Source organism: Schistocerca americana, chromosome 2 (assembly GCF_021461395.2).
Source record: "Schistocerca americana isolate TAMUIC-IGC-003095 chromosome 2, iqSchAmer2.1, whole genome shotgun sequence".
NCBI lineage: Eukaryota > Metazoa > Arthropoda > Insecta > Orthoptera > Acrididae > Schistocerca > Schistocerca americana.
In genome coordinates this window covers 1,131,921,513-1,131,940,394 of record NC_060120.1, presented here as the reverse complement: position 1 = coordinate 1,131,940,394, position 18,882 = coordinate 1,131,921,513, and the positions used below count along the sequence as shown (strand labels likewise).

Sequence of the window (18,882 nt, the reverse complement as noted above, 5' to 3'; positions counted from 1 at the left end):
GAATCAACATGAACCACACCAATGTGTGACCCCGCACCCGACATGAGCAGCCGTTCCAGCTCCAAATTAACTCTCTTGACAGAAGAGTTCAAATGAGGTCGGTCATGGCGCCCAAGAACAGATACAAACTCAACACTGGTATGCCTCGATGCTGATGCCATCTTCGCCAGGTCACACTCTATGCTGTACCCAGGATCTCTGTCAATACTGTTACCTGCCCCACCCACTATAACCACGGTGTCTTCCTTAGTGAAATCTTTGCAAAGTGATCCTAAATCCTCTGTCACCTGCTCCAGACCAGCACTAGGTTTAAAAAAATTGGTGACCTGGTATTCTGATCCTAGTTCATCCTGCAAGAGTTGGCCAACACCTCTTCCATGGGAACTACCTAACAACAACACTTTCTTTCTCTTTACTGATTTCCCTACATTCTTACTTTTCAATTTGCTGCTGAAAGTTTGTTGTGCCCTGTCTACACCTGTAACTGCTTGAGGCTCACCAGCTTCTAACTGAAGCAACAGGTCAAATCTATTTTCCACATTCACCATAAAGCTGTCAGACAAAGTTCTAGGCCTGTTCCTCCTGTTGCCTGTTGCCACTTCCCACCTCTCTTTACCCTTCTCCCTCCTTAACCTGTCAAGATCTCCCCTGGCCTTGTCTAACTCAGCCTGAAGGGCAGCAATTTTCCCCTCCTGTTCCAGTATCTTCCTATCTCTACTACAAATCCTACAAAACCACTGATGAGTCTCATTTACTTCCCCTATTCCCACGCCACTACAGTCACCCACATGGAAAAAACTACAGCACCCATCACACCAAAGCCCCGACCTAACAATTCTATGGCAAGTCAAGCACTTTTCACTCATGATAAACGTAATAATTTATTAAGAATAAGTCAGTTAAATTACAGATAAACACGAAAATATGGTTACACAAATTTGGCCTATACGCAACTGTGTGTAAACAAAAACAAAAGTGCAAAGTTTCTGAAACAACAAGTTAAACTTTACGCTACTTTCCGGAAATGCTAGTTAAATAATGAAGAGGTACACTAAGTTAAATTGCTGGAGAGAGCAAGGAACAACTAAACGAAATTCTATAGATTTGCTGCAGCAGAACGTAAACAGAAAATACGACTGTACGGTCTTTTCGCGTTTTCTGCTATATTACGTAATGAGAAATGAAACCTTTAATGGTACACTTAAACGGCACACTAATACACTTATTTACCATGTAATCAGTACTAATCTATGTGTTTTATAATCTAAAATAACTTATCTTTACGAGAACACCAAACCTCGCGCTAGTCGCTTGGCTGCAGCATATTAGCAGGCTCCAGGGGATCATACAGGCTAAATTAAAACTTTTAAAACCACAAACTGGGACAATAGACTCGCAGGGCTGCACACCACATGACCTGGAGTGTGGCAAATAGCTGCCCACTCCACCAAGAAGAAATACTACACACCAAGTTTACAAATACCTTACAGACCAGCATACTCCATGGAGGGGAAGCATGAGCTGATGACCAGAACACTAGCAACATCATTCACACTGAATCTGGCTCCTTCCAATCCAGCACTGCTACTTGAAATGGACCAGGAGGTTACATGGCCTGTAACCCAGCCCAATTGCAATGTAACAATACATACTGCTACACATGAAATTACACAGGTTATTAAGCACAAAACAACTAGAAAAGCTCCTGGTCCCAATCACTTTCAAAACCATGTCACCCAGGAGTTCACGAATAAAGCTATAGAGCATCTCGCACATGTGATGAATACCATTCTACAACATCAACACTTCCCTGTCCTGATGTTCAGGAAGCCAGGGAAATACCACTCCCTACCACAAAATTATGGAGCCATCAGCCTGCTGAGCTCCCTGAATAAGATTGTTGAGAAGATGATTCTCAAACATCTTACTATGCACTGCAACACCAATGACTCGCTGAGACTGGAGCAATTTGGATTCAGCAATCACCACTCCACAACACAACAACTCCTCCGTGTAGTAGAACATATTACACACACCCCCAACACCATAAAGCTACAGGAGCACTGTTCCTGGTCTTCAGTCATTTACGGAACAATCGTCTCATTCGCAAACTCTGCACTGCTAGTCTCTCCGACGAGCTCGTACACCTTACACACTCATATCTCACTCACAGAAGCTTCAACACCGACATTCAGGGCAAACAGTCAACACAACACAGTATACAAGTGAGAGTACTCCAAGGCAGCATCCAAGGGCCCCTCTTGTTTAATCTCTATGTCAATGACTTTCCAACTGAACAAAACACAATGGCAACCATCTACGCAGATGACACTACCATCCTAGTGCAAGACTGGAAACCATCAGGCATAATTCGCAACTGCAAACAAAACTGCCTAGCTGGAACGACAGTGTGTTAAAGCAAATGCTGACAAGTGTGAAGCAGTTCTGTTCACTGACAAACCATAACAACTGCACAATCATTAAGTGTTCTGGCATACCCACAAGCACTGGAATGAAAATTAAGATCGCAAGAGCAAAGAAGGCAGTGAACACACCGTCAGCGAATAGCCCACTGGCAAGGACCACACCACAATGGGAGCAGGCCCCTAGACAAAGAGAATATAAGTGCCACTCCTGCCAGCCTCGGCCACTCAGTATTTGGACAGGATTAGGACAGTATACGGACAGGCCTAGCGCAGAATGCTACAATAACAGTTACTAGTGATCCACAAGCTGTGTGTGAAACTTGCACGAACATTGTATATAGCAAAGGACTCGGATTTATACTGCATGTCGCCTATTGCTTGCGACACCATTGTAAATTCCAGGTCAAGCATTGTCAAGCTTCTTATTTGTAATAAAAACTATTAATGTTGTTTGCTTGAATTGTTGTATAGCATTTTGAGAATGCAGCATCCTTTAGGCACCCTATATGAGATGAGTGGGTAGGACCCCACATTAAGACTGCAGACAAATAACACTACACACACGCCCAATACGTTTCAGTGTGAAAGTCAAATACTTCAGTGACAGGCCAACTGAGCAAATGCAAGGCTCAAACAGTGTTACTCTAAGCTCAACAGGTAAAGCACACTGAATAGGAGGATATCGAGGTCCGTGTACGTGATACTGATTAGACCCATGATGATACATGCAGCTGCAGTCTGGGGTTACGTGGCTCTGACCGCCTGTGCCGCCTACAGGTGATACAGAACGAAGTGCACCACAGTCCACACACACTGTCGACCTTCACAGAGAATACTGCCTTGAGACTCACACACAGATATTCAAAAAACTCACCACACTACTGTACAGGAACTTGAGACACTCTGACAATCACTTCATTCTTAACCTGGGAAACTACGACCACAACCACGGGTGAAAACACAACTGCTGAAAAACACTTCTATCTAGGGACAATTAATCACCTGTGGACAGCACAAGCTCACAGACAAAATAAACACTGGTGAATCCCTGCATTACAGCAAAACTAAATGGCATTGCCAGCTGCAAATATCTAGCTGACCAACTGGCAATACGGGAAAGCAGTATTGCACACTAAACATAAACATATCCAACCAAACCTCTTTATGGCCAATTGATCACTCGTATAATGACCTTGGCATGTTACAAGTACAGATGCTGCAGGTGGCCCAGGAGAAACTCAGGTGCACAGCCCAGGAGTACCCCTCCTCAATAGGACTGACACCCGTAAAGAGCTTAGGGTTAAGAAAACTGTTTTATATTCAGGTGCAACACCCTTTTAACATCTCCCAGCCGAAATTAGGAGCAATCTGGAAATCCCCAAATATTCAAATTTAAAGTAAAAAATGTTTTATTAGCCAGTCCACCAATAATTTACCTGGATATGTGAATTTACCTACCTGTCCCACCTCAGATACACAACGCACAAACACTTTCTAACAGAAAACCATATTTAGCCATGCAACATATTCTCTAGGACCAGACAGGAATGGTAGATGGTTTACTCCACAGAGGGAAGCTGGCAGCAGCTTTGGAATGCCTTTTGAAGTGGTGATTCCATCATAATAATAGCCTATGTGCAGGTACGGTTGGTTCTCCACGGAACAGAAACTACTGTACTGGTCCCAACGTGGCATTGACAGCATAAAGGACATTGCACAGGAAGGAAGTATATGAATTTATCAGAATAAGTTTAGATGACAGTGTCCTGTGTAGAATTAAATGCCCATTTAGCATGAAGTATTAAATCAAAATAGTGGCAGAGCAGTTTAAGTAGCAGAGCATTGGCTTTTTTCAAGTAGTTGCTTCTCTGTATATTTATAAAAATAAAATGATGTAGAACTGATCCCCTTGAATAATGATTAATGTGAGCAGATTAGTAGTAGATGAAAATGGTTGTTAGTAGTTCAGTGGCACTTCTCACTTACTCGTTTTACACCCCTGAAGGCTCTCATCGGTGATGGAGCTGTTGGAATATTACATGTGAATGAATGGCTGAACTCGATAATTTTCAAGGTATTCAATATTCTTGTACAGTGCATTCAAAACAAAGTTATATAAAAATGAAGAGGGATGTGTACTTCATAAACTGGCTTGACAACAAGCACACAACGAAGCAGTGTGATGTAGCTTACTCAAGCACCTCAGCTTCGCAGGAGACCCTGAGGCAACAAGTACACGCATCATGTTTGCTCACTGTTTTTTATTGCCTGTGCTCGAGCACAGTATGAAATGTATTAATTTCCTTCTCCAATCTGTGGCTGCTTCCCATCTCTAATTAATTTGTCGTTAACAGGATGTTAATTGTAATATTCCCTTTAATGAACTCATTTTCAGCAAATTGCTAAGCTGGTAATCTTCCTTTTTGTATTGAATAATAATAGTAACTCTGACATTTACATGAAGAGGCATACCAGCAGCAGCAGTTAGCTGTCTTTTAAACTTCATTTGATGCATCCAGAACATTGGAGATATACTGCAACGTCAGTAGGACATATTTACTGAGAAAAATCATACACGACACACTTGCCTCCACTGAACGCATCCACACCCATTAATGTACAGGCAAGAATCCACAAAACCTAACATTCTAGAAGTGGAACAAAATGAATAATATTTTTCAAATACAGTGCTTAAAAAAGTTTCACACTGCCCCCACAGCTTGCATACTTTGTTTTTAACCCATTTGTAGGCACATTTTTTGTAGCAGCCCTGTAAAGTTAATTGTTTTGGTATCATTTTAGAAGTTTCAACTAAATTTAATTTTTGATTATTTTATTTTTGTGATTTAGGAGCAAAAAACTATAGTAGTAAGTATACTTCCCACTGTCTTTAGTAAGCTGTTATGAGTTACTACTACATGTGAAAAAAAGGAATTTTCTGTTTTTATTTGACTATCTATTTTACAATCCTAGAAACTTCATTTAACACTGCTTAAAGAAACGAGCTGAGACAAGTCACAATAGCATATATTGCAGAATGAAATAATGTGTTCTGTTGTAACAAGTGACAACAGCACTGATGTCATGACAAACAGACACCAGTTGTTTAGCATATTATCACAAAAGGTCAACCACATCCAGAGGAGGTACAACATTTTCCCAAGAGCATAGTAAAACAACTAAATTAGTGGTAAGTATGGTCAGTTGGTGGTAAGTATCTTTTCTGCAGTCCAAAAAAGAAATTAATTTTGTGGTAAGTATATTCCCCTTGTATCACGGAAAAATTACTTTGGTAGTAAGCATACTTCCCAGTGGCCTTCAAAACAACATTATTTGGTGGCACGTATATTTGCAACTGCTTCTGAAAGGAACAAGTGACATTTAATGACAATTAAAAGCTACATTTCATAACAGACAGAAAGTTCAGCTGGTGCAGCAAACTAACATCAGGTGCCAGGTGCATACAGAGCTCGTATGATGTGTTCTCAGGAATACAGTAAAGAAATACAGTTGATGGGAAGTACACTTCCCACATCCTGTGAAATGGTTAAATCAGGAACTTCTCTCAAAATATATCGAGCGAGGTGGCACAGTGGTGAGCTCACTGGACTCACATTCAGGGCAACTAACAGTTAAAGTCCATGCATTACTCTCCTGTGGCAACCTGTTCATCTCAGAGTAGCCCTTTCAACCTGAGACAATGTAGGTCGAATGAATGACGATACAGCTACAGAAGTTTGGTGCGTGTGGTAAACTTAGCAGTTAAGCTTTACCACGTAGTCATTGCTATGCGTCAGGCTCTCCATCCATATTTATACTAGAGAGCCTTTTTCACGTGCGTCGTCTGGTTTGAATTGATTGCTTATTTTTCTTTGATCTGATAAGTGCCATTCTCTTTGTTATAGGTGTTTCCGTCACTCTAAGCTCAAAACGCATTATCATACTGTGCCATGCATTGTTTGTCGCATTCTGATTATGCGTGTTTACGGCCTGTCGCCGCTCGCGGGATGGCTTGCTTTTGCGCACGCTACTGCCGCTTACAATTAAAAAAAAAAAAAAAGAGAGAGGAATCATCTCATCAGTGAAACAATGGCAAGAGACTGCTGTTTGTTGTTACTTACACTGCTGGTTTCTTTGATAATGATCAACAAGAACCATAGACTGCATATGATAGATGTTCCAAACAAAAGTTTAGCGAAAAATTTTCTCCGTTTGAAAATTTTTGCAGACGCCTCTTTAGTGCATTACATTCTGCACAGAAATTAGAGCCATCTTAGGTTTAAAAATCTAGTCAGTTGCCGTGCTTCATATCTGACTGTATCACTATTCAGCATAGGAATAATACGAATATAAACATGACATGATATATATATTCTTCCGCGTTTGCTGTTGTCTCACTCTAGTTTCATAGTTTATTAGGAAGACAGGATTTAAATGAGATAGCAGGAAACATGTAGGAATACATGGCAAAATGTTTACATTCGAATTATTCTTATGGTGAAGAGAATACTGGATGTGATTCACAATTCACAAAAGTTGCTATTAACAACCATCTCTTGTCACAGGTAGGACAAAAATTCAGAACGTAGACTTGGCCATATTGACAAACATCCCAAACAGTCTTCCAGTCAGATTTTCATAGTACATTGAAAGGCTGCAACATTCGGAGATGAAGAATACGGAATTTGTATTTACTTCGTTGGATAAAGTATGGAAATGCAGTGGTTGAACCTTGGGGCAGAGAAAAAAGCTCGTCTTCCACCCCCACCCCTGTTTTTTTTTAGTTTGTTTACTGACGCATAGGTTTTGGCGCCAGTATTTATCTTTGTGCCTGCAAAGCATGCCTGTGTAGTGCTACATATATTCGACGGCAGAAGTTAGTTGTGGCGGCACCTACCAACATTTTTCAGAACTTCCGCTTACTTTGCACTTGATTCTAAGCCGCAGGCAGTGTTTTGGATTACAAAAACCGGAAAAAAGTGCAGCTTAGATTCGAGTAAACACAATTATGTCTTTTGTGAATCTCGGGAAGCATATTTGCCAACCACTTAGTGGTTTTACAAAGCTTTTGGGAATATATATTACCATCTGTAGATGTACCTGGTATCTTGTGATAGTACACTGTACCAGATGCATAAAAATTGCTACAACAAACAGTTTTTGTTTATTGTCAGATCACTACTATCGTCACTTGTGTAGTTGGAAAAAAAAATTGCCTCATTTTCACAGAGGAAAATAGCAGCTCACAAAAGGGCTCTAGGAGAAATACACTACCACTACAGTTTTTGTACTAAACCACAAAAATAAAATTACAAAAATAAATAAATAAACAAACTGATCACATGTCCAATATAACATCAAAAAATTTGACGTTGCAAAGGGATTAAAGCGTTAATGCTTAAAGACTGCCCAGGCATTGTTACTTTACAGTAAGAATGCTTGTCAGCATGGAAAGTTACCACACAATTGGCAAACGCTACAGCGACATCAAATGAACATTCCACAGCCTTTGCAGTAACAAAATGTTAAAAATCAGCACTACAGAGATTGCTCAGAGCCAACAACAACTGATGACTGCTAACTTCAAATTATAGCTGACAGGTAATACCTCGGGAACTTACTGTAACTGCACTGTGACTTTTTTTGCAGATAATGGGGAGAGCTGTGTTGACTCACACGGTACACAACCATCTCGACACATTCAGTGGGGTCTCTAGGTGTCCATTATGTACTACAGTACAAACCCCCAGGGAATGTAGTGCACAAAGAATCGTGGTGTACATGGAAACCGGTGGATGGCAAGCGACAATCTTTTTAAGGAGCACTAGTGAGAAAATTTAGAGAAATGGCTGTTGACGCTGACTGCAGAACAATCTACTGCGACTAATAGGCATATAGACAAGTCATTTTGCCCTCACTCTGTTTGTGGCGCAACAGGAAAGGAAATTACTAGTGGTGATACAGGGTGTCCTCCAGCGGAACTTGGATCAGTGGTATTGTATTCCTTTCACAATAAGTGAAGCATTTCTTTGATACCTGATGATCCTTGTAGAAGGGTGCGGAAATGGCCAGGTACCAATGCATGTCTCAAGTGTGAAGACCCACAGATTCAGCACATAGTTGAGTCAGTCTGGTTTTGGTCTGGCGTCACCTATGGATATCAAATGCCTCTAATAACTAGTAAGTATAATTTGAGAGCTGTGCAGTATCAGAACTGAATCCTCCAACCTACTGTCTAGCCAACATAATGTCAAAATTTCAGCAATGGGTCTCTCGACTAATAGTGCACTATGGCATAGGTCCTGTTCTTAGCATGCATTTATTGTAATTTCCTGCTTAATGCAAAGTCCTAAGCAATTGGAAAAAAGCACGGTAATTCCTGTATATAAGAAGAGTAAAAAAATGGACCCACATTACAATCCAATATCCTTAACAATGGTTTGCTGCAGAATTCTTGAATGTATTTTCACTTTGATTTCCACGAGACAGAAAAGCTTCTGTTCACAAATCAGCACAGATTTAGAAATCATCGTTCGTGTGAAACTCGACTTGCTCCTTTCTCACAAGATATCCTGCAAATCAGCGATGAAGGGAACAGGCAGATTCCACATTGCTGTTTCTAGAAAGTGTTTGCCACAGTGCGCCACTGCAGACTGTTGATGAAGGTCTGAAATTACAGATTAGGTTTCAAGATATGTGAATGGCTCGAGATGACTTCTTGTGTAGTAGAAGCCAGAATGTCGTCCTTGATGGTGAGTGTTCATCAGAGGCAGGGGTATTGGGGTTATTCTCAGGAGTGCCCCGGGGAAGTATGATAGGATCACTCTCATTCTCTATACAGGGTGTTACAAAAAGGTACGGCCAAACTTTCAGGAAACATTCCTCACACACAAATAAAGAAAATACGTTATGTGGACATGTGTCCGGAAATGCTTAATTTCCATGTTAGAGCTCATTTTAGTTTCGTCAGTATGTACTGTACTTCCTCGATTCACCGCCAGTTGGCCCAATTGAAGGAAGGTAATGTTGACTTCGGTGCTTGTGTTGACATGCGACTCATTGCTCTACAGTAACAGCATCAAGCACATCAATACGTAGCATCAACAGGTTAGTGTTTGTCAGGAACGTGGTTTTGCAGTCAGTGCAATGTTTACAAATGCAGAGTTGGCAGATGCCCATTTGATGTATGGATTAGCACTGGGCAATAGCCATGGCGCGGTACGTTTGTATCGAGACAAATTTCCAGAACGAAGGTGTCCCGACAGGAAGACGTTCGAAGAAATTGATCGGCATCTTATGGAGCACGGAACATTCCAGCCTATGACTAAGCGACTGGGAAGACCTAGAACGACAAGGACACCTGAATGGACGAGGCAATTCTTCGTGCAGTTGACGATAACCCTAATGTCAGTGTCAGAGAAGTTACTGCTGTACAAGATAACATTGACCACGTCACTGTATGGAGAGTGCTACGGGAGAACCAGTTGTTTCCATACCATGTACAGCGTGTGCAGGCACTATCAGCAGCTGATTGGCCTCCACGGTTACACTTGTGCGAATGGTTCACCAACATTGTGTCAATCCTCATTTCAGTGCAAATGTTCTCTTTATGGATGAGGTTTCATTCCAACGTGATCAAATTGTAAATTTTCACTGTCAACTTGAGTGGGCTGACGAGAATCTGCACGCAATTGTGCAATCACGTCATCGACACATATTTTCTGTGAACGTTTGGGCAGGCATTGTTGGTGATGTCTTGATTGGGCCCCATGTTCTTCCACCTACACTCTATGGAGCATGTTATCATGATTTCATACCTGTGCTGCTAGAACATGTGCCTTTACAAGTACAACACAACATGTGGTTCATGCACGATGGAGCTCCTGCACATTTCAGTCGAAGTGTTCGTACGCTTCTCAACAACAGATTCAGTGACCGATGGATTGGTAGAGGCCGACCAATAGCATGGCCTCCACACACTCCCAACCTCAACCCTCTTGACTTTCATTTATGGGGGCATTTGAATACTCTTGTCTACGCAACCCCGGTACCGAATGTAGAGACTCTTCATGCTCATATTGTGGACGTCTGTGATACAATACGCCATTCTCCAGGGCTGCATCAGCGCATCAGGGATTCCATGCGACGGAGGGTGGATGCATGTATCCTCACTAATGGAGGACATTTTGAACATTTCCTGTAACAAAGTGTTTGAAGTCATGCTGGTACATTCTGTTGCTGTGTGTTTCCATTCCATGATTAATGTGATTTAAAGAAAAGTAATAAAATAAGCTCTAACATGGAAAGTAAGCGTTTTCAGACACATGACCACATAACATATTTTCTTTCTTTGTGTGTGAGGAATGTTTCCTGAAAGTTTGGCTGTACCTTTTTGTAATATCCTGTTTAGACTGGTGGTCCAAAACATTATGACCTGCTTAATAGCTTGTTTGTCCATCTTTGGGACAAAATACATCACTGATTCTGCATATCAGGGATCAGACAGCTTGTTGTAAGGTTTGAGGAGGTATGAAACATTAGATGTCTACACACAGGTCTTGTAATTCACGTAAATAACATATCACTGATTTGCATACGTGGTAATGATGCTTGATAGCGATCCAGATGGGTTCTTTAGGTTTACATCAGGCAAATTTGGCCACCAAGACATCAACATGACGTCACTATAATGCTTTTCAAACCTCTGTAGCATGATTCTGGCTCTGAGACACAGACATTTACACTGCTGAAAGATTACATCACTGTCGGGGAAGACATCAAGCATGAAGGGACATAGGTGATTCACAGCTGTCAGCATGTCTTCGATTACTACATGCAAGTGCAGGAGAATGTCTCCCAAGCATAATGCTGCTCCCACCAGCCAGCATCCGTGGTGTGCTGCACATTTGGAGCTGCCATTCACCTCAATGATGGTTTTTGTGGAGACACCTACCAACCTAGTGTAGCAAAAATGGGATTCACCCAAAGAGCCAAAATTTCCATTGATTGATGGTTTAATCCGAATGGTCCTGTGCCCACTGCAATCACAACTGATGATGTTGTTGGGTAGACATGTGAACATGTAGGAGTGGTCTGCTGCGGAGCTCCGTGTTCCAGAATTTACAATGAACAGTGTGCTATGGAACACTTGTGCGTGCACCAGCATTGTGCTACAAATCACCATCTATCCACATTGCAGCCAGACATGCCTCCAAACCCCAAGTACTGTGAAGAGTCATGGATGTCTAACCATTTAGCACCTAGTGATAGATAGCTCATGAACATTTGACCAGCACTGCCGCTTTTGAGATGTGTGTCACAGGCTCAGCATAATAATAATCTGCCATTTATCAAAATCACTTATCTCAACTGATTTCCCCATTTGCAGCCCATATCTTCCCTAAAGTGAGCCCCCATCTGCGTCTGCTCTATTTACATATTTTTGTTACTGCATCACAAGCCCCCAATGCCACCAGGCAGCATCCAACTCGCAGTGGGCAGTGGTCATAATGTTTTGGCTAATAAGTGTACATTAAGGATCTGACAGCCAACGTGGCCAGCACTATGAGGCTGTTTGCTGATGACGCTATTGTGTATGAGCAAATGTCGCCATTGAGTGACTATAGGAGGATATAAGATGACTTGGACAAAATTTGTGATTGGTGAGATGAATGGAAGCTTACTGTAAATATAAAAAAATGTAGGTTAATGCAGATGAGAAGGAAAAAAAAATCCCATGATGTTTGAATACAGCATCAGTAGTATGCTGCTTGACAGTCATGTCAATTAAATACCTAGGCATAATGTTCCAAAGCAGTAAAACATGAAACAAGCAAAATTGGTTGTAGGGAAGGCAAATGGACAAATTGGTTTATTGCAAGAATTTTAGGAAAGTGTAGCTTATCTCTAAAGGACACAACACTAGTGTGACCCATTCTTTAGCATTGCTTGAGTGTTTGGAATCTGCACGACATTGGATTAAAGGAAGACATTGAACCAATTCAGAGATTTGTCACCAGTAAGTTTGACCAGCACATAAGTATTATAGAGATGCTTCATGAACTCAAATAGCAACCCCTGGAGGGAAGATGATATTCTTTTCACAAAACACTATTAAACTATTTAGGTACCTCGTACTTGAAGCTGACTTTAGGTCGATCCTACAGCGACCAATTTACAATTCATGTAAAGGCCACAAAGACAAGAGAAATTAGGGCTTGTACAGAGGTATATAGACTATCATTTTTCCTAGCACTATTTGTCAGTGGAACAGGGCAAGAAATTACTAAGGTGGCTTGTGGGGTATGTACGTAATTTTAATCAGCATGATAGATACATTTTTGTACATGTTTACTTTCAAGGAACTTTGTTGTGCTGTTCTTTTTTAATAAAAACAAATACAAAGCTCGTGTGGGGTATGTACGCAATTTTAATCAGCATGATGGATACATTTTTGTACATGTTTACTTTCAAGGAACTTTGTTGTGCTGTTCTTTTTTAATAAAAACAAATACGAAGCTCGTGCTTATTCACTCCATTCCTGGCTGATGAAAGTATCTATTGTAATTATCATCTTTCTCATGTTCCCAGTACCTCGGAAACTCTCTGTCAATTGCATTTCTTTTTATTTGGCATTTATGGTGTGGACATCTTGGAATTCACGAGCATCTATTCTGTTATCAGAAACATTACATTCTCTTCAGACCATTCTGCTGCTCAAAGATCTTGAGTTGAAGACAAAAGTTCACTGATGAAACACCAAAATTTAGCTCTTTCTCTCCTGCTCTCACCAATGCAGAGATGATGGAGACTTCGTTTGACAGTTCATCGAAGGACTGATAATGGGCAGAACATGAGTGAACACCTGTGAATGCTAACCAAATGCAACAGAATGGTGTCTGCTTGTGCTCAGCTACTGTTCAGAGCCACAGAGAATTCTTGTTCATTTGTGTCCGCTCCAGTGAAAAATGAGTTTCAGACCTGCAGTCCAGTCTTTTAAGTTTAGCAGGCAGATGGATCAGTCATGTTTTGGGCCAGTATGGTATACAGATGTCTGACACATATCATTTCTAATGAGGCTATTTGAGGGCTGAGCAATTTGATGACAGGATCCTCGAAACTACTGACCTGTCATATAGTCGACATTTGGATGATCATTGGTTGTGTTTCAAGATGACAATGCACAAGTACACCATGGGATATGAATGATGGAGGAAATCAAAGTCAAAATGAGGGCAGCTCAGTCTGTATTATTGTAAAATATTAGGAGAGAGAGAGTCACAGACATGATATGCGAGTTGAGATGGTAATCACAAAAAGAAATACTTTTTTGCTGTGGCAAGATCTTTTCACAAAATTCCAGTCTCCAACTTCATCCTCCAAATGCAAAAACATTTTAATTTTCATAGCACTCACCTTCATAGGGAAAAATGATCGTTATAATAAAACACAACAAATCAGAGATCACACAAAGCAATTTAAGTGTTACTTTTCCCCACACATTGTTCAAGAGTGGAACGGTAGAGAAACAGTATGAAAGTGGTTTGATAAATCCTCTGTCAGGCACTGATTTGTGAAATGCAGAGTAGTCATATAGATGCAGACATTTCATATCCCATAAGCACGGTGGTTGTGGAGGTCTAGTGGGTAGCGCACTAGACTCCAATCAGGAGGTCCTGGGCTCGATTCCCCATAAAACATAAAAGTGGGGATTTTTCCTTGTTCCAGTGACTGCAGGATCACCCCAGGTGACACCAACCTGCTATCAGATGATTTCTGGGGATGTTTCCCAGGGGTAAAAGGAAGCTGGGGTGATAGGCCATAACCCTCTCCCTCCTAGTGCCACGGTGAACAAAGGCTGCACCCTACCTGCTGTCAGGACAACAGCCCAGTCACTGCCTGCCATCATAGACCTTACTTTAACTTTTATGTTGTAAGCGTCTGAACAATTACTTTAACACAGAACATATACAGAAATGAACAAGACCAGAATAATTAACATATTCTGTTGGATTTTCTGTTGCGGCTATATCATAAATTAAACAACAACAGAAAGACATCTTCAATCAATTTTCTAAAATTCATGACATAAAAGTATTGTATAAATCATTAAAACTCTACTGTACTCTATCGAAATTGTAATACTGCTGGGTAGATGCCAACGTTAGCATGCAGCTAGAGCCAGTGTTGACATGATTTTTAAGCTGTTGTCCACATCCAACTAGATGAATAGCAGACTGGTATGCACACCCCACATCAGTTACATGATCCTCAAACATTTTGAAAACATTCTCACACTTTCACACACGATAATATTAGATACATACAGATACAGGGTACATACCTTTCACCCTGGTGTGGGTTGGAAGGTTGGGGGGGAGGGGGGAGGTGGCATGGAAAGGGCATCTGGCCACAATTTACCACTAATACTGCCAAATCCACATTAACATGCTGAGACTGTGATAGCAGGGGATAAGAAAAAGAAAAAGTAAAATGTATCAAAGTTGTGAGGTAAAAGTTTGTGCCCACTGCCAGAAGAAAATTCACTCCAGATTTAATGTTGCAACAGTGCATATGGAGTACATGAAATGATCACATTTACAGATCAATACTGCAAATGCTTCTCAGCTAGCATGTATCGACCCATGCCAAAACACACACATTAGTATGTGGTGTAGCCCTCACTGGTGATAATGCAGGCACTGACTATAGCATTCAGTCGATAGTACAGATGGCAAAAACTGTCCTGAGATAAATTATGTCACACATGCTCAATCTGTTCAGATAGTTATGTAAGAGTTGTTGGTTGACAAGTTGCACGAGTCACTTCTCATCCCATGTTCCCACATGTGCTCGGTTGGAGACAAACTCGTAGAACATGGTGGCCCGGGAAGTCACTGTTCATCTTTCTGAGAACACTGAGTTTCGTGGGCAGTGTGTGGGTCAACACTGTACTGTTGGAACAGTACATTACCTTCCAGTTGCAAGAATGCAAAAATAACGGGTGTAACATCATTCTGTATGTACCAAGTGCAGAAACACCACAGACGAATGAGAGTTGTAGTTTATCGCCTGGGGTGGGGCCACTGTATCTTGGACTAATGCACTCTACAAGAGAGTGCTCACCAGATTTATGTCATTTGCTGATACGACCATCACTTGTCTGCGAGCGGAATCTGCTTTCATCACTTACAACCATGGCGTGCCATGCCATCCTCAAAGAGATCCTCTGATGGCACCACTCTAACCATACATGTCAGTGCTGAGGCACGATTGGAAGACGGGATAGATGTGTGCACGTCCGTAACGCAACTGGCAATAACTGCTTCGCAACAGTTTGTGTTGACACATCTGGGCCTCACAAGACCTTTTATCTGTGCTGTGGTAGCCGTACGATCTGCAACTGCTGCCCTTTCAGTACAACAATCCTAGTGAGCATCTGTGCTGTGTGGATGTCCAGAACCTCGACTACGTGTGTGAGAATGTTCACGTGACTACTGATACTAGGAATGTTGCATAACTGACGCAGCACATCCAACTTGTGTGGCAATTCCCCCGAAAGGACCATCCTGCCACTCGGAAGCCCACAATTTGACCCCTTTTTAAACTCACTCGTTGGCTATAAGAATCACGAGTGTGCCTTCCTGGCATGGTTGCCTGCTTGCTTCACATGTCTGCATCACACTGGCTGTGAGCATTTCCTATTAAAGGGTAGACACATATAGCACTCTGATAGCTATGCCATTACACTATCTGTTGGCGGATGACACTGAAACCATTGCCAGTACATCTACTATTCCCAGGTGACATGTGTTGTCATCAGAACAAAATTGACATTGTTTTTCCAGGTGTACAATATAAGCTGTATCAGCAGAAACATGTGACTAAAAAGATGCTAGCCTTACATTATTCTTGCACATTATCATTATCTTTGATGTTAATATGACAAGAAACATGAAAAATGCAATATTGAAAGTGAAGTTCATGGGAGAGATCTATGAACCGTTCAAAGTAAAGACAGGAGTGAGGCATGAGGATGGCCATCACCCACTCTATTTAACTCAGTTTTGGAGAAAATAATCAGGACATGGGACAAAAGAGACAGATGGGTGAAGACTGAACTGTCGCCCTCCAAGTGCCGTGCCAAACAAAGACTGCACTCTACGTGTAGTCAGATCATGTCACACACCACACCATGACTTTCGAAATATATATGCACATGTAGATAAAATGTCTGGCCTTTGCTGATGATATAGCCATCATAACAAATAACAGAAAAGAAGACAAAAAAGCTCTACAAACTCTTTATCAAATCTCAATCAAAACGGGACTACAAATCTCAAATGAAAAAAACTTGTACATTGACACAATGTAAAGAGACAGACACCCACTGGTAACAAAGTATGGGAAGATATCACATGAAGAAAGTTTCCAGTGCCTGGAAGAGATTACTCAGAAAATAAGACTGAACTCAACATCCAATGAAAAAAGAATCACAAAACTACATAAGGTATTCAGACTTATATGGAACAATTATAACAAAAGAAGTTTTTCCATCAATGCCAAATTAAGACACTGTAGTACAGTAGTTACCACAGGCCTTGTACACCTCAGAACAACAGCCATGAAGGGAAGAACAAAAATCAAAGAGATGGAAAAACAGAAGGAAAGATCTACAGGCCAGTTCAGAGAGAGGGGATCTGGATAAACATATTGACAAAAGAACTGTACAAATACAAACAGAGGATTAAAAACAGCACCAGGTAAAGAAGGACAAGGTTCTAGAGACACATACAAATTATGCACAAAAACAGACTTACCAAGAATATTTTTTATATAGTTATGACTAATAAAGTGAAAACCAACTGGGTATAGGAAACCATGGAGGACCTCAAGAAACAAAACATCTCCACAGAAGACATCACAGACAGGAAAAAATACAGAGTAAAAAACTGGAAAACAGAAATTTCAGCAGATATTGAAAGAGAAGAAAATGGGGAAGAACGGTACAGAAGAGAGGAAGAGGAATCACAATGAATATATGAGAAGTTTTTGAAAGACAAATGAAATAGACAGAAAAAAAGCCTTGAAAATTGATGGTGCTCTCCTTAAGGGGGTATTAATTAACAATAATTCAATATAATAATAATAATAATAACAATAACAATAATAAGAAGAACTAAAAGAAAAATATAGACAAAGACTAACAGAAATACTGAAAACAGAATTGACAGCAAGAAACAAGACAAAAGCTATAAATACTTATGCCATACCAATATTGACCTACTCATTTGGGGTAGTGAAATGGAGTAACACAGACCTAGAAGCACTCAATACACTTACACGATCACAATGCCACAAATATAGAATACATCACATACATTCAGCAACAGAAAGATTCACATTAAGCAGAAAGAAAGCAGGAAGGGGATTTATCGACAGAAAAAAACTACATTATGGACAGGTAGACAATTTAAGAAAATTCTTTCTAGAATGAGCAGAAACTAGCAAAATACACAAAGCAATCACTCATATAAATACATCGGCTACACCACTGCAACTTCATAACCACTTCTACAACCCTTTAGATCACATAACATCAACAGATACGAAGAAAGTAAATTGGAAAAAGAAAACACTTCATGGCAAGCACCCGTATCATCTAACACAGCCACACATCGATCAAGAGGCATCCAACACATGGCTAAGAAAAGGCAATATATACAGTGAGACAGAAGGATTCATGATTGCAATACAGGATCAAACAATAAACACCAGGTATTACAGCAAGCATATTATTAAAGATCCCAATACCACAACGGATAAATGCAGACTTTGTAAACAACAAATAGAAACAGTAGATCACATCACAAGCAGATGTACAATACTAGCAAATACAGAATACCCCAGAAGACATGACAATGTCGCAAAAATAATACATCAACAGCTTGCCTTACAACATAAACTTTTAAAACAACATGTTCCAACATACAAGTATACACCACAAAATGTACTGGAGAATGATGAATACAAATTATACTGGAACAGAACCATTATAACAGGTAAAACAACGCCACATAACAAACCTGACATCATACTCACCAATAAAAAGAAGAAATTAACACAACTAATCGAAATATCCATACCCAATACAACAAATATACAAAAGAAAATAGGAGAAAAAATTGAAAAATACATCCAACTGGCTGAGGAAGTCAAAGACATGTGGCATCAGGATAAAGTTGACATTATACCAATTATACTATCAACTACACGAGTCATACCACACAATATCCACCAGTACATCAATGCAATACAGCTACATCCAAACATATTTATACAACTACAGAAATCAGTAATTATTGATACATGTTCAATTACCCGAAAGTTCCTAAATGCAATATAACACATACCATACAGTTGAAAGGAAGTGACGCTTTATCAAGGTCCACGTCAC

At 40.5% G+C, this 18,882-nt stretch overlaps 1 pseudogene; it reads right to left on the bottom strand.

Annotated features, from left to right (window-relative positions):
- Positions 1 to 18,882, bottom strand: part of LOC124594729 — a 107,670-nt pseudogene that overhangs the window by 11,015 nt on the left and 77,773 nt on the right.